This window comes from Schistocerca piceifrons, chromosome 8 (assembly GCF_021461385.2).
Source record: "Schistocerca piceifrons isolate TAMUIC-IGC-003096 chromosome 8, iqSchPice1.1, whole genome shotgun sequence".
NCBI classification, from domain to species: domain Eukaryota; kingdom Metazoa; phylum Arthropoda; class Insecta; order Orthoptera; family Acrididae; genus Schistocerca; species Schistocerca piceifrons.
In genome coordinates this window covers 286119474-286143996 of record NC_060145.1, presented here as the reverse complement: position 1 = coordinate 286143996, position 24523 = coordinate 286119474, and the positions used below count along the sequence as shown (strand labels likewise).

General features: G+C 42.8%; 1 protein-coding gene across 2 annotated transcripts in view; it reads right to left on the bottom strand.

The window, feature by feature from the left end:
• The window catches only part of LOC124711899 (afadin), a 1103288-nt gene that overhangs the window by 1007991 nt on the left and 70774 nt on the right, over window positions 1-24523 (bottom strand). The window lies entirely within an intron of this gene.

The window sequence follows — 24523 nt, the reverse complement described above, 5'->3', positions numbered from 1 at the left end:
GCATTAGTAACAGTGCGTGTGTCACATATGGTACGAATCTCTTATCGCCGCACGTAATTTGTACACCTGGTGAGTGAGATATGCCTTCTTGCCCGATTTAGGTGTTCGTATGAATGTGAATGTGATCACTTCCAAGGAAACGATGGAAACATAGTAGTTTGTTACATAAGCTGCAACAAATGAACGCAACAGTTTCACAGCCACAGAGTTTCTGTAAGCTGTCCAAACCGTTGTTTTTAACGTTTTTGGAGCTGTGTTCCGTTTAGGAAGTTCTGACTCTAATTTATTTTTTGTAACACAGTTTACTCTCGTTTCTTTGTCGTTTTCATTTCTATGTAACGTCAATGTGTTATCTCACCTGCTCTCACTATTCATCACATTTACTTGCGACAGTAATGTATTCTTACCATACGACTCACATTTTATAACCATTGTATAGTATGACAATTGCCTAGACTACAGAAAAAGATCAAATATTTCCACAACACGGATCGTCCGGTTTACAGGCCAACACCGTGACCACTTACCCATGACGCCGTTGTTCTCCGACTACACTTGATGTTGCACTTGTCAAGCCTGGGCCATTTACTGTTTTTTTCTCTTTTTTTTTACTTTTTTCAGAGTTTAGTACATCTTCTTCCTGTTTTCATGCTTGATCTGTGTTCAGGTTTTGATGGGCTATCCACTGGGCTATCTTACCATTAAATCTGAGGGAGGTGCGATTGGGAGTTTCCCTTGTCAATGTGTTTCATTGACCGGTTTCGCTCTTTAATTTAACAAGATCGTCATCAAGAACGCTACGTTACGTGTTTATTAAAATAAAGATCGAAACCACGCAAAAAAGCACATACTGAGTGCAATACCAGCTGTCCTGAAAAACTTAATTACAACAGTCGCTGTTTCCCCTGCAGACACTGCCTGTTCTCGCTAAGAGTGTGTATTTATTGTGTTTAAAAATACTGCACTATAGAGTGGGATATGGAGAGAGTATTACAGCTGATAGGAGTTTTATCGTGAACGGGAAAGTTTACTGGCCCTTACGAACTGCGATTATACAAACAAATGCTAAGACTAGAGGTTAAGGGGCAAGAACTCAGCTATTAGAAAGTGGTGTGCGTGATGTGTAAAAGAAAATAGCGTCTTTATTGACACCTTTCCGCCATGAACAACAAAGAGAAGCCTACAAAACTGAGAGTGACTATTAACTTTCTGCTGCAGGTGCAGCTTTCCTCAAACAGGCGTTATCTTTCGATATTGTAGGGCCTACACAATTCAATAATAATTCTAAATCTGCAGCTTTAAGGTAGATATTAAATTGGTCTCAACTCACTGCTTCCTTATTTTTAAGGGAGAGGTCGCCCAACAACGTCATTTCTTCTTTTTGTTCTTCTTATGCTCAGCTTCTTGCAAAAGATATATGCTGCATATGCGAGAATGCTAAGTTCTCTTCTTCCCTCATTACATCGGTGATGAAATTGTAATTAGAACGCTACTTTATAACAATAGCAAAACGGGAGCCCCAAGCCTTTCGTTTAGTGTGGATGAGAAGCCAAACGCCTATGCATTGGCGACCATCCTTCGGCCGTATCCAATCTCTGTCGTTGATTTATCTTCTCTGCCCTAGTGTGTATCCGCCTTTACAAGTAAGTTCTTTCCTTGATTACCGATACAGAAGGGTACAGCTTTGATTAAGCATTGTTCAAGTATGGCTGGCCGTGTTTCTATCTACTCGACTCGAAAAAAACTGCTGCGCCTACGAGTTCATGATCCTGCCGATTTATTGCCGGAGAGAAAGGGTGAGGGAAGGGGGAGAGGAGAGAAGAGAAGGAAGAACAAGATAGATAGGGAGAGAGAAGAAGACATGCAAAAGAGCTCGAAACTGATTCCGAGAAATGGCGAAATCGGTTTTCCACGCTCCGTGTCCAGAAAGGCCCCCCTCGCAATTTCTTTACTGCTCAAGACGGTAGCCGATAGAAATGAACTTGGTGCGGCAGAACCCAAACGGTATATTGAAGCGCAGCCAAATCGGCGCTTTCCGCGCGAAAGATTCCTCTGAAAAGATGTTGCCTGTGAAAGAGGGTCAGAAGTTTGCAAACGCCGCTAAACTGGAGGCTTCCGGCTGGAGGAAGGAACTACGCAGCGATCGTAAATAAATCAGCTTGGACAAAAACTTTATTCGTGTAAATTGTCGAAATGAAATATTCGCAGGAATGGAACTAGAGCGCCTCAGCTTCTTCAAGAACATTTGCTGCCGCAGTACATATCGAGTCTTCTAACAAGGAGCTCAAGATACGCGAGTGGCGTCGTTCCTTACTTGGATGTATCACCGTACAGAAAAATCCCGCCCTTTTCCAGTAAACACACAAAAAGCGTCCAAGCAAATATTGTGCCTGGGAGAGCGAGCATTTTGCACGTACATGAGGTGACATATACCGGCCCAAATTTTATTCCATGTTACTTACCGCTATTTATGCGAAAATAAGAAGAATAGCCTGTTAACTGCAAAATTTCATACTTGGCAGTATACTAGCCAGTTAACTTACGTACAAGAACATCTCCATTCTCTTATTTACGAAATACAACACGATGCAGTTCTGCTCTCGTCAATAGGGACACACTTCGTGCGGAGAGGGTATAGTTAGAAGCAATAACACTCCCCCCAACCATTCTTTAAAGAACCCAACTCCCGCATATAAAACAGATTCAAACGGCCGATTACTTTACAAAAGAATTAATATAGTAAACATTTGAAATCAAGCACAAAAAACGTTTATGGCTGAAGATGCGTCTCAATTTTTATGACTTCTTACCTCCTGAACTTTGTGTCGTACAATGATAAAATTTTTCATGTACATTCAGCGGTGTATGTTGGTGCTGTCTGCGAAATGTGTTACCAGTAGAGCCAATAGTAAAGAAGTAATTAATTAAAGCGTCTCGCCTGATGCTGACGTCTCACTGTAGGCACAGCGAAAATACATGAATATGTAGTCAGTTTCCTTTCACTATTTTGTAGGGGAGTCATAGAGAAACACTATCAATACGCTTGAAAAATGTGTTAAGTTTGTTGGAAGTCGCTCATTCTCAAATACTGAATGAAAATTGAGTAATTTGCACGCTGCGAGTTAGGCGCTGCCTCACGACATATACACATTTTCACACTGTGAAACTTGATTTACTGTGTTAGATCTTAAACATAAGATTATACCTCTTAATGACTAGGTTATGACTGCATTTTCAAATTGGTCGGTACCATTTTTGAAATACTGAAAATTAATTTTTTGTTGCCACTGAAGCTGTTAGATAGGCGACCTGCAACTCAATGGGATATCGTTTCAGCTGTTAAATAATATAAAAAAAACTGAAAAAGAAGAGTAGTAGAATCTCATAACATTTCATCCTATTACAAAATAGAACACTTGCTATAAAAAGATTAATTCGTTTCGAGAAATGACAGAAATTCTCAATTTACTAATTTGTAAGAGAATAAGAACTGCGAGTTTTTTTATTCTTTCAAAAGATAGTAAAACCATATTTAAATATCCGGGAACGGTTGATTAGATGCTAAAAGTGACTAATAACTGTTTAAATAAATGACTAGATCTCGTAAAATGCACTGACTGATACGCTTACCTCGACTTGACGGGTCTGTATACGAAGAAAACAATATTGGATTTGGTATCCCGTCTCCGTGCAGAACACTTTGTACGTAATATCCGTAGTTGTTTCGTGGAGGTTTCGCCACCGTGGGTGTGTTTTTAAGTCATAAAGAATAAAAAAGATAAAGTGTGTTTTCCGAATTTAAAGCCCTCTGATAATTATGAAATATCATTTAAACTACTGTAGTTCGAGTGTTCTGCATCAAGATTGATACTCCAGACCCGTATTACTCCTATCAGCAAACATGTTACCAGCGCCATCATTTTGCTACGTTTTAGTAAATTCTAACCATACAGCCTATCTTTAAAGGCACGCAGTTTTGTTTCCGATAGTGTGCACTTACTTTGGCAATGGTAATCCTGTCACCAGACACCAAATCAATTTGATTTTCAGGTTATATAGATAGTTTTGACCATGTTGCGAATATGTAACAACAGCAGCATTGTAAAAGAAACTATCCTAGCTTATCCTAGTATTCGTATGAGGTTATAACATCTTAAAACGGAGTTCTCAAAATGTTCAAATGTGTGTGAAATCTTATGGGACTTAATTGTTAAGGTCATCAGTCCCTAAGCTTACACACTAATTAACCTAAATTATCCTAAGGACAAACACACACACACCCATGCCCGAGGGAGGACTCGAACCTTTGCCGGGACGATCCGCACAGTCCATGACTGCAGCGCCCCAGACCGCTCGGCTAATCCCGAGCGGCATTATGGAGTTCTCTTCAAAGACAAACTTCCCTGTAACAACTCTTCTACGTAACGAATGATACACTGGGGTGATGGCAGATCTGCTCGCTCCCCATCTTCTGGCCAGATATTAGACCGGCCTTTTCACTGTCCACATTCACTAGCGCAGCCTACATGTGTATTAAAGGTGTCAACTGCTCACGAAGAAAAAAGAATGAGATGCTCGATAGCTTTGTAGGTACGCAACGAGGTACTGTCAAAAACAATCAAAGCCCCATTTACGTGTGACATATATGATACCCGTGAGAGAGAGAGAGAGAGAGAGAGAGAGAGAGAGAATTGGGGGGGGGGGGATTTCACGTCCCGTCAAGAACGTCGTGAAGAGGCGGAGTACATGCTTGGCCTGGGATACGACATGTTCATCTCAAGGAAAGCGTCCCCCATCTGCCTCAGCGGTTACGCAGTTGCCTCACATGAAGGCCTACGGGCAACTCCAGCATCACTGTGGACAACAGCATCACGCAGCCAGATAGAGGAGCCTGAAAGTGCATTTCAGAGTCAGCCCATCCTTTCCCACCAGCTGTGCACTATCTCAAGACTGCGTCGACAGAAGCTACAGGAAACCTGCCTCTCAATGGTCAGTCGGGGATTTGAGGTGGTATCCTCTCGAATGAGAGCCGAGCGCCTTACCACTGCGCGATCGGTCACATACCACAGAAGGTGTTTAAGATATTACTGGTCTGCTAGTCCTGTCGCCATGGGCCTCTAACAACTACTGTTGGTGCTTTCTCAGCTCCGAAATACATGGTCTGAAACGAGATTCATAATGAAAATATTGGACATCTCCTAATCTACTGCACGATACGTGGAGGGTCCTGTAGCAAGATGCCGTAGTAGTTTCCTTTCCCTTCTTCTCCTTCAGCTTGCTCTCCAATGATTTCGAGGGGGTCGAGGAGTGTCAATGCAACATACTGTAAAATGCGGGGCAATTCAGTTACAACTGTGGAATCTGATTTTTGTCGAGAGTATGGTACTTCACCTCCTACGGTGCAATGAGCGTACGGATCTCGCATTGAACCACTGGCCGCATAGTTCGCCCGATCTTATAGTGATTTTTTGTGTAGTTTTTTTGAATGACTTCGACCACGTGCCTCCACTTTCAACAATTTTGGATGAATGTAGGAATTCCGGGCGCAGTCATAAAAGAATGAGACAAGCCCGACTATTGTTTGCATATTTGTCGATGTCCAGTGGTTGGAATACTGAGCGTTTATAAAAGATAAATGAAACCTTTGACATTAACAGTAATTATAAAAAGAATCATAAGGTTGTATGTGCATGCTTGTAGTGTTGTAAAACCTGACGGCTTCTGAAAATAAAAACTTCATAGTTCTGTGCATACACAGAACTTTAGCTCCAGTTTTCATCTTTATTCACGTAGACAACAAATCTTGTGAAATCGGAAGAGTCGTTTTGAAACACGCTGTACCACAAAACTGCATGACTTTAAATACTGTAGCAGTTTATTACATACAATGAGAGTCGTAAGTGGGTGTAATCACAGCACACGTGATACCTGGGGACAGCGATGCCAAGTAATATGAAAGGAGAACATGGCGTTGGCTTGGTGTTGGGACGAAAGGAAGAGGAACATTGGAGTTAGATACTCCACCAGCGGCAAAAGAAATGAAGCACATGTTTGGATGGACAAGGTTTTGATCGAGAAACCATCCGGTATTCGCTTGTGGAGATTTAGAGAGAGACCAAAAAAATCTAAATGAGAATGACTGGATGGGGATTCGAGCGCTGCTATTCGGGAGTAAGAACTGTATGGGCTGACCAACAAGCCAGCTGCCACGGCCTTCTGTCGTGGCAAGACTTCTAAAAATTCAAACAGGGACTTTTTTGTAAGCAAATTACAGTTAGGTTAAAAAAAGAAAGGTATCGTCAATGCACAAGTTCTGATAGAATATATAGAGGTTCGTACCAGGATGCACGGAAAACACCGGCCGCATATTTTCTCGTAAATTCTGTCTGTCAACCCACTGACGAGAGGACGTTAATGGCCTGCTCTTCGCTCTTCGCCTTTATTGCTAATTAATTGATTGATTAATTGAGGGGGGTTGTGACTAAACGGCATCCCGCGATTCTCCAGTTACTCGCGGAAGAGAAAGGGTGCGCTGCAAGTGGACGGATCCAAGCAGAGGAGTCAGCTATAAAACGAGGACGTTAAAACACACATAGTAGAAGGCATGAAAGGGTAGACCAAATCTAAAAGCTGGAAAGACAGAGGGGCAAAGGAGCGGCCTTTCCAGGGGGAGGGTCATGGGTCCCACACCGAGAACACACAAAGAGAGGCCCCAACCATAGCCACCCTAATCATGCTCCAGGAAGAAAGTACAACCTTATATCTGAGAATAAAAACCACTTTCACAGAGGAAAATGAGAAGCAGTTCCAACATCAGAGATGTCTGCTAACATTAAAAATAACTAATCTGGAAGAATATACTTGGTACGAAGCACCAAACGAAGGGCACATGCCACCAATATATGGGATACCGCCAGTGTGGCTCCACAACCACACTGTGGGGGTGGTTCATTACGCAAGAGGACACAATGGGTGAGGCTGGTATGACCAGTGCGTAGACGGCATAAGATAGTGGACTCCTTCCGAGAGGAGCGGAAAGAAGAGCGCCAAATTGCAGTAGTCTCCTTGATTCTGTGGAGTTTATCACTGAGAGCAGTAGCGCACCAGATGTCATTCCACTTTTGGGTAAAGAGAGATCTGACATAGATCCGCATATGCGCAGCTGGTATCATGAAAGGGAATGACGGGCAAGTATCTGCGTCTCTAGCCAAACGGTCAGCCAGTTCGTTCTCTGGGATGCCCACATAACTTGGGACCCAGAGGGAGACAACTGAGCAAGCGGCAAGGCCAAGGGCAGAGAGAAGGTCATGGACAGCAGAGACCAAAGGGCGACGAGAGTAGCATCGGTTGATAACCTGAGTCGATACATATTAAAGCACCGTGGAGGGAGGCCTGAGAAACAAAATGGAGGGTTCTGTTAATGTCTATCAGCTCTGCTGTGAACACACAACACGATCCCGGCAATGAATGGTGTTCTAAGACAGTAGGAGACGTGAAACCGTATCCTGCCTTATCTATCGTCTTAGAACCATAAGTGCAGAGGATGGTAGCACCCTGAAACTGCAAGGATGGAACGTACACGACTCCGAAAAGCCTTAGGAGCGACAGAGACCTTACGATCCTGGAATAGGTCGGTCCTCATCTATGGTCTAGGCACCATCAAAGAGAGGGGGGGGGGGGGGGGGGGGGGGAAGGGGAGGAAATAAATGGGGCGCACTCCAGTGAGTGGAGATAGAGATCCCGACAGAGGGAAGTGAGGCGCATTCCAACCGCCAATCCCATCCGTGGGCGGTTAATAGGAGGGAGACACCCCTCGTTTGCAAAAAGGACAGGGTACACGGGATGGTCAGGTAATCGGCGAATGGCGATTGCGTAAGAAGTAAGAAACAGGGGTTGGCTCCGTCGTATATGTAGAGGGGGAATCCCCGCTTTGCGAGGAGCTTTTCTTCCTACTTGTACTGTTAGACGCTCAGTGCCTGGACATTAATTTCTTAAAGCAGTACGACGCAGTTCCCAAAAACATCCACAAAAATCATCTTTGAAGTTTACAAAACTTCGTACGGTCCTACGCACAGAATATTTCAGACTTGTTGTTGTTGTTGTGGTCTTCAGTCCTGAGACTGGTTTGATGCAGCTCTCCATGCTACTCTATCCTGTGCAAGCTTTTTCATCTCCCAGTACCTACTGCAACCTACATCCTTCTGAATCTGCTTAGTGTATTCATCTCTTGGTCTCCCTCTACGATTTTTACCCTCCACGCTGCCCTCCAATACTAAATTGGTGATCCCTTGATGCCTCAGAACATGTCCTACCAACCGATCCCTTCTTCTGGTCAAGTTGTGCCACAAACTTCTCTTCTCCCCAATCCTATTCAATACTTCCTCATTAGTTATGTGATCTACCCATCTAATCTTCAGCATTCTTCTGTAGCACCACATTTCGAAAGCTTCTATTCTCTTCTTGTCCAAACTATTTATCGTCCATGTTTCACTTCCATACATGGCTACACTCCATACGAATACTTTCAGAAATGACTTCCTGACACTTAAATCTATACTGGATGTTAACAAATTTCTCTTCTTCAGAAACGCTTTCCTTGCCATTGCCAGCCTACATTTTATATCCTCTCTACTTCGACCATCATCAGTTATTTTGCTCCCCAAATAGCAAAACTCCTTTACTACTTTAAGTGCCTCATTTCCTAATCTAATTCCCTCAGCATCACCCGAATTAATTAGACTACATTCCATTATCCTTGTTTTGCTTTTGTTGATGTTCATCTTATATCCTCCTTTCAAGACACTGTCCATTCCATTCAACTGCTCTTCCAAGTCCTTTGCTGTCTCTGACAGAATTACAATGTCATCGGCGAACCTCAAAGTTTTTATTTCTTCTCCATGAATTTTAATACCTACTCCGAATTTTTCTTTTGTTTCCTTTACTGCTTGCTCAATATACAGATTGAACAACATCGGGGAGAGGCTACAACCCTGTCTTACTCCCTTCCCAACCACTGCTTCCCTTTCATGTCCCTCGACTCTTATAACTGCCATCTGGTTTCTGTACAAATTGTAAATAGCCTTTCGCTCCCTGTATTTTACCCCTGCCACCTTTAGAATTTGAAAGAGAGTATTCCAGTCAACATTGTCAAAAGCTTTCTCTAAGTCTACAAATGCTAGAAACGTAGGTTTGCCTTTCCTTAATCTTTCTTCTAAGATAAGTCGTAAGGTCAGTATTGCCTCACGTGTTCCAGTGTTTCTACGGAATCCAAACTGATCTTCCCCGAGGTTGGCTTCTACTAGTTTTTCCATTCGTCTGTAAAGAATTCGTGTTAGTATTTTGCAGCTGTGACTTATTAAGCTGATAGTTCGGTAATTTTCACATCTGTCAACACCTGCTTTTTTTGGGATCGGAATTATTATATTCTTCTTGAAGTTTGAGGGTATTTCGCCTGTTTCATACATCTTGCTCACCAGATGGTAGAGTTTTGTCAGGACTGGCTCTCCCACGGCCGTCAGTAGTTCCAATGGAATATTGTCTACTCCGGAAGCCTTGTTTCGACTCAGGTCTTTCAGTGCTCTGTCAAACTCTTCACGCAGTATCATATCTCCCATTTCATCTTCATCTACATCCTCTTCCATTTCCATAATATTGTCCTCAAGTACAGTGCCCTTGTATAGACCCTCTATATACTCCTTCCACCTTTCTGCTTTCCCTTCTTTGCTTAGAACTGGGTTTCCATCTGAGCTCTTGATATTCATACAAGTCGTTCTCTTTTCTCCAAAGGTCTCTTTAATTTTCCTGTAGGCGGTATCTATCTTACCCCTAGTGAGATAGGCCTCTACATCCTTACATTTGTCCTCTAGCCATCCCTGCTTAGCCATTTTGCACTTCCTGTCGATCTCATTTTTGAGACGTTTGTATTCCTTTTTGCCTGTTTCACTTACTGCATTTTTATATTTTCTCCTTTCATCAATTAAATTCAATATTTCTTCTATTACCCAAGGATTTCTACTAGCCCTTGTCTTTTTACCTACTTGATCGTCTGCTGCCTTCACTACTTCATCCCTCAAAGCTACCCATTCTTCTTCTACTGTATTTATTTCCCCCATTCCTGTCAATTGCTCCCTTATGCTCTCCCTGAATCTCTGTACAACCTCTGGTTCTTTTAGTTTATCCAGGTCCCATCTCCTTAAATTCCCACCTTTTTGCAGTTTCTTCAGTTTTAATCTACAGGTCATAACCAATAGATTGTGGTCAGAGTCCACATCTGCCCCTGGAAATGTCTTACAATTTAAAACCTGGTTCCTAAATCTCTGTCTTACCATTATATAATCTATCTGATACCTTTTAGTATCTCCAGGGTTCTTCCATGTATACAACATTTCAGACTTATATTTTTAATTTCTAACGGCATGAAAATGCTGTCCACAATGAATTAAAATTTGGTGCAAAAATGCGAAAGAGAAAATAAAATACTTATTATTTCTGTAGATAGAGCAGTATTATACAACAGTGAGGCACATCTGTATCAAATTTTAATTTTTTTCATACAATTAGTAATTAAAAACAGAAGCACGTTATTTTTATTTTAAAAACCATAATTCAGTATATTTTGTTAATCAAAATTTCTTCTTCTTCTCCTTTTACTTGTGCCTTTGTCCAGCATCGGCACAGGATCGGCATGGTCATTAACGTATTTGGCGTGGTCACTTTAAGAAGTAACTTTCCTGTCGCCAGCCCATTACCATCCGGGGCGAATTATGTGTAACCCCCACCTGTCTGCGAGTAGTGTTGTGCATGTGAAAGCGAGTAAAATTTTTCTAAATGTTTGTAAATCAAGTAACAGATGCGGGACGTGGGTACTAGCCCGATACTCATCATCTTGTGTGGGAAATCGCCTGAAGACTACATCTAGGCCGTCCGGTGCATCGACCCTCGTCGTCAATTCGCCATGGATTCCACCTAGGACCGGCACACCTCCCCGTCTCGGACAGGCATAAAATTTCTCACGTGTAATAACGTGAACTCTGGTACGCAGCATACATCACTTAATTGTTGTCATCTATACTACAATGTACAAACAAATATTGACAGCTATTAGAGTAACATCGCCTTGGGGAGCTATTCAAAAGGGAGACTGGTACCCCCAAAATCTCACTGGTACATCTGGCCTCCAGCATCAATAAAAAAACTTACTAAAGCCCTCACTAAACATTTTTTTTTCAATTAGCTGATTCTTCGGGTATATAACAACGGGTTCATTAAACCAGAATTGATATTAATTTTACTTCATATACAAAAACAGGATGTCTATAAAACAATTTTTATTTTTGGTGAATTTTTTCGTACGTATTCAGCCTGATTAAAGACTCCAAAAAAACCAGAGCAGCTAAATTTTTGTTCACGTGCTAAAATTCAAAACAAAGCCATCACGCGAGTAGCACTATACAAATGATTCAAGTGTTATGAGACAACATTCATCTTGTAGAAATTTTGTGGAAGGCCTCGGATTCGTTATCAGATGATGTGTAAACACCTACCAGAAGGCGCTGCACCAAGAGATGAAACTGCTGATTAGCAGGAGTGAAAAAAGCCATCAAATACCTGTAACACAAGAAAGGAGAACAGGATTACTGGTAAGTATAAAACTAGATGACAAGTATAAAATAGGTAAAAATACTCAGTTAATATGCAATGTACATCAAGTATTCTTACTGTTAGGGTTTATTACAAGGTGTTAACTGGTGATAATATGTGGTTACGTATGTACTTCTTTTTCGAGATGCCTTTGACCTCGTAAATCGGACCTAACTTACACTTTGAAGGCAATGAAACTGCGCATGGTTCGTTTATGAACAGTAAAGTAAAAATACCGTTTCTAATACAACAGAGGATCCACCGATGAGCAACTGAATTAGACACAGCACCGAATTAGGGTGAAGCACAAACTTTCCAGCAACTGACGGTGATGTTGACTCCGCAACAAGTTGAGAAACAACTCAAGAGTCGCCCATAACTCACGGAGATTACTGGTGCCAAGGTCCTGTACATACTATCCCACGTGCGCTCCACCCGACTGAGGTAACGCGACTTGGAGGGCAACACAAGTACTTCTACGTCCATGGAGTTTCGTGCGAACCACTCTTAAAGCCGTCGGCACACAGACCGTGCATCTGAACGTTGAGCGTGCCGAGTTTCTAACGTCGTGGCGTGGAGAGAGCACGTAGGGCCTTTCCGAAAATGCAGAGCAAAATCTGACGTAACAGGTATTCTTAACGTGCGTCTGAACGTTGACCAATGAGATGGAAGAACGCCATCTACTTCAGATGCACGCCATCTCTCTTCAGTACGGACTCGCCATACTGGCTGTTATTTGAAGTCTACGTCTCTAAGCGCAAGTAAATTGATGATCTATCGCGGCGGCGATCTGTATTTTGAGACAGAATGGCGCTCTCCGCGACGGTTTGCCTGTCGTCGCGGCGGCAAGAGCTTCCTTTGTGTGACCGACAAGATGCAGCAACACGTATTTCAATGATGCCGCCTGCCCGCCGCGGTACAAGGTCGCAGAGCGTGCGGGCAGATCGCGTTCCGTGTGGACAGGCGTTTAGCGATGGGATAACTGCAGCCTGTCAATGTCCCTGGCAGAAAGCCGTGTATTACCACCCAGCAGGCCTCAGTAGCGCTCACTTGTGAAACACGACAGAGACGATATCGCTGCCGAGACGGACTGTACACTGACACATTCGTGCCCTGTCAACGGTATGTGCAGACATGTATCGCACTCAACATTTCAAGGTAGCTTTGTTTTAAGCTTGGATGATGATGACGATGATGTTGATGATGACTGGTTTGTGGGGCGCTCAATTGCGCAGTTATCAGCGCCCGTACAAATGCCTAACCTTTGCTCAGTCCAATCTCGCCACTTTCATGAATGATGAGGACAACACAAACACCCAGTCATCTCGAGGCAGGTGAAAATCCCTGACCCCGCCGGGAATCGAACCCGGGACCCCGTGCTCGGGAAGCGAGAACGCGACCGCGAGACCACGAGCTTTAAGCTTGGAGCCCCCAAAGCCATTGATTCAGTTCCCACATAGTTAACTCCGTATCTTGGTAGCAAATATAGCTGTGTCGATTCTATTTCTAGCAAAAACGAGAGTGGTGTACTATTGCATAACCAATTGATTGCTTCAATGAGACACCTCTCTATCCGCTGTTACAATTCCAGTTATCCCACAGAGACCTGCGTCACTCACTGGGTGTTGAAACTATCAATTTGGTCCGAACTGATGTCCGCAGCGTTTAAGCCAACGAAAAGAATAGTAAAAGCAATACGAGCTCAGCAATTATCGGAGCAGATTTGAGTTCTGAGACAATTGGATCACGTCGCTCTTAACGGGACAAAATCGACAGATGTAAAGGTATTTTTGGAAACACCCCACGGGAGAGTTACAGGTTCGTTGCTGTTGTCACTTCTGATTAATTATCTAGCGGAGGCTTCGCGAAGCTGTACGCGAACGATGCTGTTATCCACAGGAAGGCTGCAGCGAAATGCAGGAACACCTGCGTAGGACCGACGAGAGGACCAAGTACACGCAACTCACGCTGAACGTAAATATATACGTGAGTAACCAACTGCAATGACTTGCAGACATCACGCTATGATTCATTGGGGGGGACTCTTGCGGGAATGTAATTCGTTCATGAAAGAAGTAGCTTATACAGAATACTAGCAAGGCCTATTCTTGAGTACTGCTCGTCAGTCTGGGACGTTCAGTCACCGCGAGTACGTTACAGAGATGCTTAAGGTACTCCAACCACAGACATTGTAAGAGGTGTATGAGGTATTGTGTGTCACGGAGACGTTTGCCATTAAAATATGGAGAGAGTACGTCTCACAAAATGACCACGATGAGAAACTGATAGCTACATTGGCACTATTCTTCCCGAGCACTATTTATTAACGAATGGAACAGGGAGATGGAGGGTAGGGAGATTGGTGGGGGGAGAGGGGGAGGGACACAGCGATACCAGATGTACCCTCACCGTATGGTGCCTTGCTTAGTACAGGAGCAGTTATAGATACTATGTCTATCAATCATGAGATCGAGCTAAACAAGCTTTACCGGTGATAATTTCATCGGGATGGGTGCGCCCGCACAGACACAAAATATTTGTTTTCGATAGTTTATCTGTTGACGTATCACATACGTTCAGGCGTTCTTAATCGTTTTATTTTCTGAATTCAGACATGGATACAATAACGTATTTTGCGGAGTTACTTAATATAGTACCTCTTAACATGAATTTCACAAAAAAAAAACGTTTCTCAGAATAAAATCACAGATTTAATTATATCACTCTTCAACTGTTTAATTTTTCGTTCACTTTTAGCGTTTTTCTCCCAGTATTTTACTCATAGTTTTTCTTTAATTTCACCGTTCCCTCTACACAGACATCCGATGTTAATGACCACTCATTGCGTTGGATAAAGAATGGACGAATGATCGGCTGTCTTCATTTTATCACAGGCGTTCGCAAGGGGAGAGAACACGTGCTCCTTCCTGGAATCTTTTTCTAATAATAGTAAACTTCTCAAGCATTTCTTCTATTTATTGTATGCGACTCTACTACATTGTAGATTTAATAATGTGGTTTTAATGATCACTATGTAAATGGAATTTTTTGCTTGTCGCGCAATTCAGGGGAAGCTACCATTTCTTTGGCGCGGCGGAATTTTTGGAGCTGTCCTGCACTCAAGGTAGATGCGAACATCTACGGAACAGAGCCGAACTAAAGAGTCCATGATACTAGTTTTGTGCCTCCAACTACATTTCGAGCCACGGCGCGTCCATCATCAGATGGAGATGCTATGTTACAGGGTCATTATTATGGGCAGCTATAAGCTAGGCTCGGAGTGCTGGCGGAAATTTAGATAACGAAATGTTTACCAGACGAAAAGATTGTAACGTTCTACGATACTTTCATTGTACTGCCTTGCGATATCCATGACAAATTCATTCCGATTATGTACATTTTGCCAGCTCTCCTAGCGCCTAGCTGCACATGGTCTGGAATATAATACTCCTGTGACACAGCCGTCTGATGAAAAGTCTGCAGAGGCTGAAAAACAGGTTCGTGGCGCAATAAATCGGATCAAACTCAATAAGCGATTGAGTGCATATGACACCTACATAAACCTTCAATTTAGATCACAGTGGAAGTTCGTCATCCTCTGTGGATCTAAAGAATTTACCTCTTACCCAGATGCAGAAAAAAACTCATCCAGCACGCTGTGTGCGGCTTCCAGCGCGATAATTCCCAGCCCAAAAATGCATAAGAATGGCCGTCCCCTCCTACTGCAAAACCTATCCACAACGGTGCTTACCATTTCTCAGTCAACGAAGAAGACCTGTGACAGCTTCATCAATTTAGTGTTTTACAAGCCATAGCTATGGCAACAGACTCTGAAGAGCGCAGATATGCTATACTGTACGTGTGTACATCTACACATCAATGGATCCAAATGTATCAGATGAGAATAGAAGAAAAATGTGTGAAATTTCAAGGTACAGATGTCTACAGGAATTGGGACATTCTTAAACGTTATGGGGTGCAACACAGCGCAACATGCAGTCACAGAAATCCAGCTGCCCAGTCGGCCTTGCTGCACCAAAGTGGGTAAAACTAAGGAGACAATCAGCATCTTTTTTCAATTTCAGGCTTATAAAATTGGTTCTACCTGATGTCTGACCAAATAGGTCAAACAATGTACCTTTCAAAACACGTTTTATTCAACAGCAATTATGCTAGTCAGTATTAAACAATACAAGATCAGAAAAATAAAATAAATCCATGAACATGATCAGATATAAAGACACTGTTGGTATACGAATTAATATAGTTTTTGTGAATAATTTGTTGGACATCCTGTATTTAATCATAAGACTGGCGTAATTTCAGAACGTTTAATAAAAAGAATGGCATCCAAATTAATGGTATAAAAGTTACTTAGCACATACTAACTAAATGTGCTTAATATCTACTGTTCCTATCAATATATGGAACATTCGCAAACTCGCCAAATCAACTAAATAAAAAAAGGCCATTTAAGAACCTTGCCCCTTCTTGGATAAATTTTTGTGGACGCCCTCGATGATAGTGACAAACTCAATTAGTATAGCAGCTAGGGATATGAATCCGCTCCTCGTGCATATCAACATTTGCGCGGAGATTGTGATTAAAGCAGCGTATGAAAGAATATCTTGTATTTAGTCCGCAACAGATGTGTCCAACGGAACATAAACCTTCCTTAAAATGTTAGAGGTAATGGATGCTCTCAAAGTAGTAGCTCAAAGAATTTGTAAATAAAGTAAAGCCAACAACCACCCAGTTTCGATGAATCTGGTGTCTATCTGTGAAAATTACTTGCCTTTAGCCATCCCCGTCTACCGGAGAGTAGAGTGTTGGCTTTCTTCTGACAGTTTACGCGTCACGCTTTCCCCCGCTTGTTTGTTCTGCGTCGGCGTGCCTTTACCTTCCCTACAACAGCCGCGGACCTGCGAAAGCTAGCAGTAAGCGCGAGCTGATGGCAGCGTGTCGAGCTTTTTAACAGGTACCCATGATCCTGCTGCGTGTCATATCGGAAAAAAATAAAGTGTGTTAACGTATCCAGAATGAGATTTTCACTCTGCAGTGAAGTGTGCGCTGGCATGCAAGTTCCTGGCAGATTAAAACACACAGTTTTAATCTGACAGGAAGTTTCGTGTTAATGTAATTAACCTCTAATGCACAAAGAAATTCTGTGTTTACAGATCACGTTACGCTACAAATTCAAATTCAACGCTGCGTTTATCGAGAGTCTGTTCCGTACCAGATGATTCGGTGGAAATTATAGAGCCGACACAGTAAAACAGTTTTTATCTCTGGTTATTCAGAGAAGATGAAGCTCAGAGAAAACCGCGAGAATGCATTTCTGGCATAGTGAACAAAATACATTAATAGGCACCGATACAAATAATGAAACTACAAAATGGTCAAAAATAAAACTGCCATGCTTCGTCAACTGTAGCAAAAAGATCTTTCTAGCCATAATACGTTGTTTATAGTGACCTAAATCTGTAATTCTGTAAGCCGTCTAACAATGTCTAAAAGACTTTCGCAAGAATCGAAAGAAATTGTGTTATCACATTGTGCACTGACGAGTACATGAGAACACTAACATAATAATGCATAATTATTTTTCCTTTATCTCCAGATATACTGTAGAGCTAATTAATTAAGTTGCTCACGTTGCTTGGGGCTGCTAAACGTTGTTTTCGTGTGATGTAGTCATCAGCACGAAGACGAGCTTACTGCAGCTCTCCACGACAATCTACCTTGACTTTTACCTTCCACACCTTCCTCCATTGTCAAATTGACGATTTTTCGACGCCGCAGAATATGTCCAATCAACCGATACACGATAACTTCTCCTTATCAAGTTGTATTACAAACGTCTATTTCCCCGATTCGATTCCGTACATCTCCTGTTTTTATCACATCTACTCGTCTAATCTGCTGAAGCTTTATACTACAAAAGTGTCCCTTCTCTAATTATTTATACGACTTCTCGCCCACATTTCACTTACATACAACGTTACACTCCACACAAATACTTCTTGAATGGACTTCCTTTTACTTAAATTTATGTTAGATGTTAACATATTTGTCTTTATCATAAATACTTTTCGTGCTACTACCAGTCTACATGTTAGATGTTAACATATTTGTCTTTATCATAAATACTTTTCGTGCTACTACCAGTCTACATGTTACATCTTTTTCCGTCAGTTATTTTGCTGCCCTAATCGCAAAACTCATTTACTGCTTCTGGTGTCCCATCTCCTGATCTAGTTCCTTCAGAGTTACTACATACGCCTACATTCCATTATTCTGGTTTCAATTTCGTTGAAGTGATCTTCCCAGTCCATGGCCTCGATGATGTTTGGTATGTGGGGCGCACAACTGCGCGGTCATCAGCGCCCGTGCAAAGTCCCAATTTTTTACCAGTCCATTTTTTTTTCACTGTCCAATCTAGCCACTGTCATAAATGTTGATGAAATGATGAGTACAACACAAACATCCAGTCCCCGGACAGAGAAAATACCCAACCTGGCCGGGAATCGAACTCGGGACCCCATGATCTAGAGATAGCAACGCTAGCCACTAGACCAAGAGCTGTCGATATGGCCTCGGGTGACAGAATTACAACGTCATCGGAAAATCGAAAAATGTGTAATTCCCTCCCCAAATTTCTCCTTGGTTTCCTTTACTGCTTGCTCTACATACAGATCGAAAGGTTAGAGCCCTTTCACAATCGCATTGCAGCTACTGCATCCCTTTCATATCCTTCGACCCTTATTCCTAGCGTTGGTTTCTGTAGAACCTGGAGATAATCTTTCGCTTCCTGTACTTTGCTATGAGAAATGTTGAATCTTAATGAGTATATTTCAGTCAAAATAGTGAAAATCTTTTTCTTAATTTGCACATTCTGTAAATGCGGATTTGCTTTTCTTCTAAGGTAAGTACTGCTACAACACTATTATTTGTGTAATTTTCTACCTGAAGCCAACCAGAACTAGCGAACGCGTAGTGGAATCGTAAGCAAGGGACTGACACAGAAATCAGTTCACTTTTGCGAGAATCGATCAGTCGCAGACATCTAAATGCAATGTTTTGTGGATGAAACAGCTGATTGTAGTTCGCAGGTCGGAATTTAAAACCTACCCCTTCCGGAAAATGACTTCATTGTCTCAATCAAGGAGTCTACATTGCAGTAAAAAAACTTCCGCTGCTTCCAAAAATGAATAACGGTACGGCACTCCACGTTATCTACGAGAAAACAATTTTGATTTTGCTCCTCTAGCGGCGTGCTACGGTACTGTGGCGCGAAGATTTCCATGTACACCATGGTTGAAGACATCCAAACAAGCAAGCGTTGTTACCCTACGGTGGAAAAAGACTGCAGTTACAAAAATTTCCTGCAGACGACAATCGGAAAGCAGTGACAGTGCCAATGGGACAGGTAGCGGAATCTGCAAACAAAGCGTTAAAGCTGAGCAAGTACACGGTGTACAAATTATGGCATGAGGGGCACAATGCTAAGATGAGTGCGATTGATTACTAAAAAAATAAATAAACAAATAAATAAAAGCAGCAGAGAGCGACAAATAATTCTGTCACTGACGATTTGTTTTCATGTGTTACTGAGCAGAAATTTCTGCGAGATTATGATAAATACAAGGAAATCCAAATTTTCTATAACTTCACAGCTTATGTTGTACGGAAGAGGAACACGTAGAGGAACGCACAGAAAATGTCATCATGAAGGTGGATATCGGAGTACGGACTGAATGGTGGTGTAGTCGAGATCTATCTTACCCCAAAACCGTTCATCCTAGTCTCATTAACAGTGAGATATCGTTAAGTCTAAAGTCTCGAGCTAGACCCTGAGGGCTGGGGGTTCGTTCATACTACAAAATGACCTTTTCTTTCTTTCCTCTTTTTCTTGGGTATTCTTGGTCTAGTTTAACTTTAGATGACATATGGCAAGTTCTTTCATTGCGTCCGTTACAAAACAGATGACAAGGAGATAAATTACAGCTGATTTCATAATTAGTAATGGGTGGAGCATATAAATTTATTTATTATTCCCTGTTCACAATTTTTAGAGTGACAGTTGTAGCAGAAATACTGTTAATCTACAGACAGTAGCTGTCGTACCATGAACATTGTATGAAGAACACCTTCCAAAGCACGCTTTAGATTTCAATAAACTTAAGGGGAAACTTACCTCACCAATATTTTGCTGTTGGTTTACCATATATAAATTTTGCATCCGTATACTAGTACGTAATTTAAATTCAGCCGTCTTCACCTTCATTTCCGATCATATACACATACATATTTCGACCCCAACAAAAATTGAAGTATTATAGGACTAGCATCGACCATGTTACCTAGAACCATGCATCAGACTGACGCTTTAGACATTTGAGTGTCTCACCGTTCTTAGTGCGACTAGTGTTTTAATGGATGATAGGTAAATTCGTCATGTATGGTTACAGAGGTGAAACTCCTGAACGAAGGGTCACCATTGTGAACGGCTTTCCTGTGAGCTGGCTGGCAGCTTAAGATACATTACCACTCTGTTCGTTCTTGAAACCGCATCCCGATTCCCGCCCACCTCGTGTGAGAAACTCTTTTCTCTCTATTAAATTCGTTTTTACATTGTGACAGAATGAATGAATTATCGTGTAGGGATGAGGTTGTGACAGAATAAATGAATTATCATGGGCGATTGTGCCGACATAATTTCAAAAAAGGAAAACTAAATTAGATTTTTACGAAATCATGATAAATAAGAATGAAAATGGCTAGCAGTTTATTTAAGCGATGCGTGGATTTACGTACTGCAGGGAAAAAGAAATCCAATACACTCAAGGACACGGTCATTTGATTGAAAAGAGAGATGATAGGTAGTTCATCATTGTAGGAGTAAGTGATAAATTCAGACCAAATGATCAACACGTCACAGAAAGAGGAGCGCGAACAGTCGCATCAGTACACAGTGTACCCCCTACTGCAGCAATGCAGGTGTGTATCCTCGCATGAAAATCATTCTGCTGTGGACTGTCCACTCATCTTGCATCTTTTGTTGCAATTCCGCAACGGTTCTTCCAAGTCATGGTTCTTGCAGGTCCTCGAGAACGTACAAGTCCCCGCTTCACTAGTTCCATACGGGTACAACTGGCGAGAGCTCCTGTGGTCTTGCTGGCAACGACAGTTGTTGCAGACCATGCTGCAGATCACGTCCCGTCGCAGCAGTCCGATGTGAACGTGTACTGTCCTGCTGAAAAACAGCCTGTCGAAAAAATGACAGTGCCACGGGGATAACTGCCGGTGCAAGGTAGCGGGGGTCTGGTTACTTTACCCTGGCACATGTGAGTCGGGGGCGAGTGCAATATGAAATAGGCAGCTCACCAGATCAACGCAGCACACGTGTACGCATACAGACAAAACCTCATCACTAACGATAACAGAGTACCATTTCACGATCCCGTCAACTCTTTTACGTCACCAGAGCAGTCACGCTTGCCGGTGTCGTGATGTCAGTGGTAGCCTTGCCATACGCACACAAGATCTGAGCCCTACTGCAAGCAGACGTTTCCTAGACTAGATTTTGTGAACACAGCAAGTGCAACATGTGCCGGGATTTCTTCCGATGGTATTCTTGGATGGTATTCTGTCGTCCGTCGCTGCTCGCACAATGCGTCTATCTTGACGTGCGTCTGTATACTATGTGGACATCTTAAACTTGGTTTAGAGGTGTTGGAACGTTCCACAGACCATTGTTGAAAGCAGCGACACGCCATCGATATATGTTGCCCAACACGGTTAGCAATCCGTCGACACATTCATCCAGCTTCCCGCAGGCCAACAGTACGACCCTGTTCAAAGGCTGAAGCTATACAATAGGAGAATGTACTCATCGCTGGGGCGTGGATGTATCCTAGAATGAATATTGCACACACTGGCCACCTGTAAACTCAGCGCAGTTATTGCCTGCAGAGCCAAACAGGGCTGCACAGATAGGCCTCCTGAGCGCTATGACATCGCCGATTATCGTGACGAATGAATCAGTGGCACTACAACTCCTCAGTACGCACTTATTACACCATGGTGCCACTGGGCAGAATCCTCGAGTCTTGCATTTCTTTCTGGTTCTGCATATATTATTCTGTTAACAATTGACGACAAATACTGTCAATTGTATACATTTAATTGCTATGTTACGCAAGGCGCTGAGGTACAGACGGGAAGCTTGTAGCGGCACTCCAACTTCTAAGTGTGCGTTTACACGGATCATATTTTAGGGCTGTGTGTGCTGCAACAGTGTTGCCGTCAATACTGCTCCAATGTGGCTGAAATACACGGCATATTCTGGAATGACCGGCCAATGTTGCAAATGGATCATGCTCACCCTCCATTCCTCTTTCCCACGCCGACGGTGCTGCAATGCCAGGAAAAGTAATCGAGCAGTGAATAGTATATAGAAAGTTCGAAATTTGAAAATCATTTCGGTGCTTCTGTCGCAGTTGAAGATCTGCAATAGTTGAACCATAATATTATTCCTCACGTCTCTCTAGTTTTCTAACTTTTCTTGTAGCTCCTTGAGGTGTTTTCTATGCTGATCTGTAGCAATTAACTAACTACCATTCTTTTATTATTATTGTCGTTGTTATTAAGGCCTCTGTCTACGTTAGGCCTTGCTATATGGCTAGCATGGCTTCATGAGTTTAAGTCTCGGAAGCAGTTCGCTTATTTAAAAAATAAAGGAAGCACAAAGACCGATTTCTTTTTTCATACTAAGTTTCCTCCTTGTGGAAGGCAGAAATAGGAGAACCGCGCACGCACACAATTCCACTAGCTCGGTTTCGTCCATTTCGCGGCAAACGCTTGTGGCCAGGAAATGCAATGGCGCAGACGTCGTCAGCTGACAGAGGTTGGCAATGATGCCGGACACGTGGCTCCAATTCGAGTGGCCGACAAAGATGCCAGGCAACATTTGCGGAAACGCTGTCGCCAATATGGAATTTTTACGGCCCATGTAAACGAATCTTAAGGCATATGTGTCGATAGGTCGGGGCAAATGCTGTTTCATCATTCATAGCGCTGGATGGAGTACTTACTCCCTTACGGCATACGAAAGCTGTTGTTAGTCTGCACGGTCCCAGTGGACTGTGGTCTGCCACGGAGCTCTGGGGGCTGCGCCCAACTTCATTAGCAGTGCAGCAGCAGTCTGTAGTCTGCGAGCCGTGAAGCCGACGGCCGCAGTCCGCCACTGATTCTCGGCTTGACGGCAGACAGGGCAGAGGTGAGCTGCTCATCCTGTGAATACTCTGGGGAAGTCAGGAGTCGACTGGAGGTGCAATCTGTCTGTAAACTGGAGGGAGGGAGGGAGAGGGAGAGGGAGAGGGAGAGAGAGAGAGACCTGCTTTTAGTGGAGGGCAAGGATAACCTTGGAAGGTATACAGACGACAAACGTAAGACATTATTTCCGTTTATTTTTCAGTGTAAGTAACGGAAACAATATAAACAGAAAAGATAAAATAGTTTCCACTGATGGATTCACTCACTGTTCCACCATCTTTCCACTTATTATCATCTCCGTTTGTTCGTTACTGTTCGTTGCACTCGTTCGGGGCGGACGTCCCAATACACCCGCCCAAGTTCATCGTTGATCCATTCACTCAGTTTTTTTTTTTTTTTAATTACAGACGGCAGCTAACCCTCTGACCGAACACGCTGGGCTACCGTGCCGGCTGCAAGCTGCATTACCATAAATGGCTCATCCCTCGCCGGGAAAGCGCCAAAAACGCTATTTTTTTTTAAGTGTTCGCCCGCCTGGAGCTCCCACTCCCGCCTCTTTAATTTCTGGGCAATAAAAGGGGACGAAATCTGTGTTCAGTAAGCGCGATCTACACGTGAGCTGCAGGCTTCTAGTGCGTGGCGCGCTAAGGCAACGCGCTCAAATAAAAGACTTTAGCTTCTATTTTCTCCATACTAAGCGAGACTGGCTTTTCTTCCAACTTTTACGACATGTTAGCAACATATAGTATACAGCAACGTGCATGTAAAGTGAACCAAACGCACCAAGTAGCTAGCGACCACATTTCTCACTGCAAACCCTTCGGGTTCTGTGCTACAGAGCGCTTGGGTATTAAGTATCACACTAATTTGACCCGTAATGAAAAACAGACCCATCACCATCAAGCTGTGATATATGATACTATACGACACGAAAGAAATCAGTTTTATATGCCAATTATTTTCCTCACGTTCGAATGAGACGAGCCATCCTGAAACAACTCGTTTTTAATTTAAAAATAAGAGGAGAACCTATACCGAACTACTAACCACAAGAGTTGATGTCGCCTCGTTTCCATACAGTATTTTTTTAAAGTTTAATGAGTTTTTACTGTTTTACTGCTACCAGCCGCTTCGTTGGAATCGCTCGTTACTTTCCTGTGTGGTCGTTTCTCTTACTGCTACCACTACTATTACTAGGACTAATTGTTGGTTGGTTGGTTTGTGGGGGGGGGTTGAAGAGACCAGACTACAAAGGCCATCGGTCCCTTAGGACTAATTGTATCAGCTGAAACGCACAATTAATAAAATAAATAAAACGTATCCGTTCGCCTTTGGCTTCAAACACAGCTATTTGCTCGGTTTCAATATAGCAGACCCGCGCATGCGCACTTAATGTTGGCGCACAAATTTCAGCAGAGTTCCCTTCTGTACACTCTCTATTCTGCGACCGCACTCTGTCGTCAGACCTGCCGCAAATAGCCGCGTTTGCTGCTTTCCAGAGCGGGCAAGCCGCCGACTTCCACGTTCTGTGATGAGGTGACGTCCAACTCTCTGGTCGACCGCTAGTCGTTTCACCGTACTTCAACACTTTCCATAGAGATGTTCG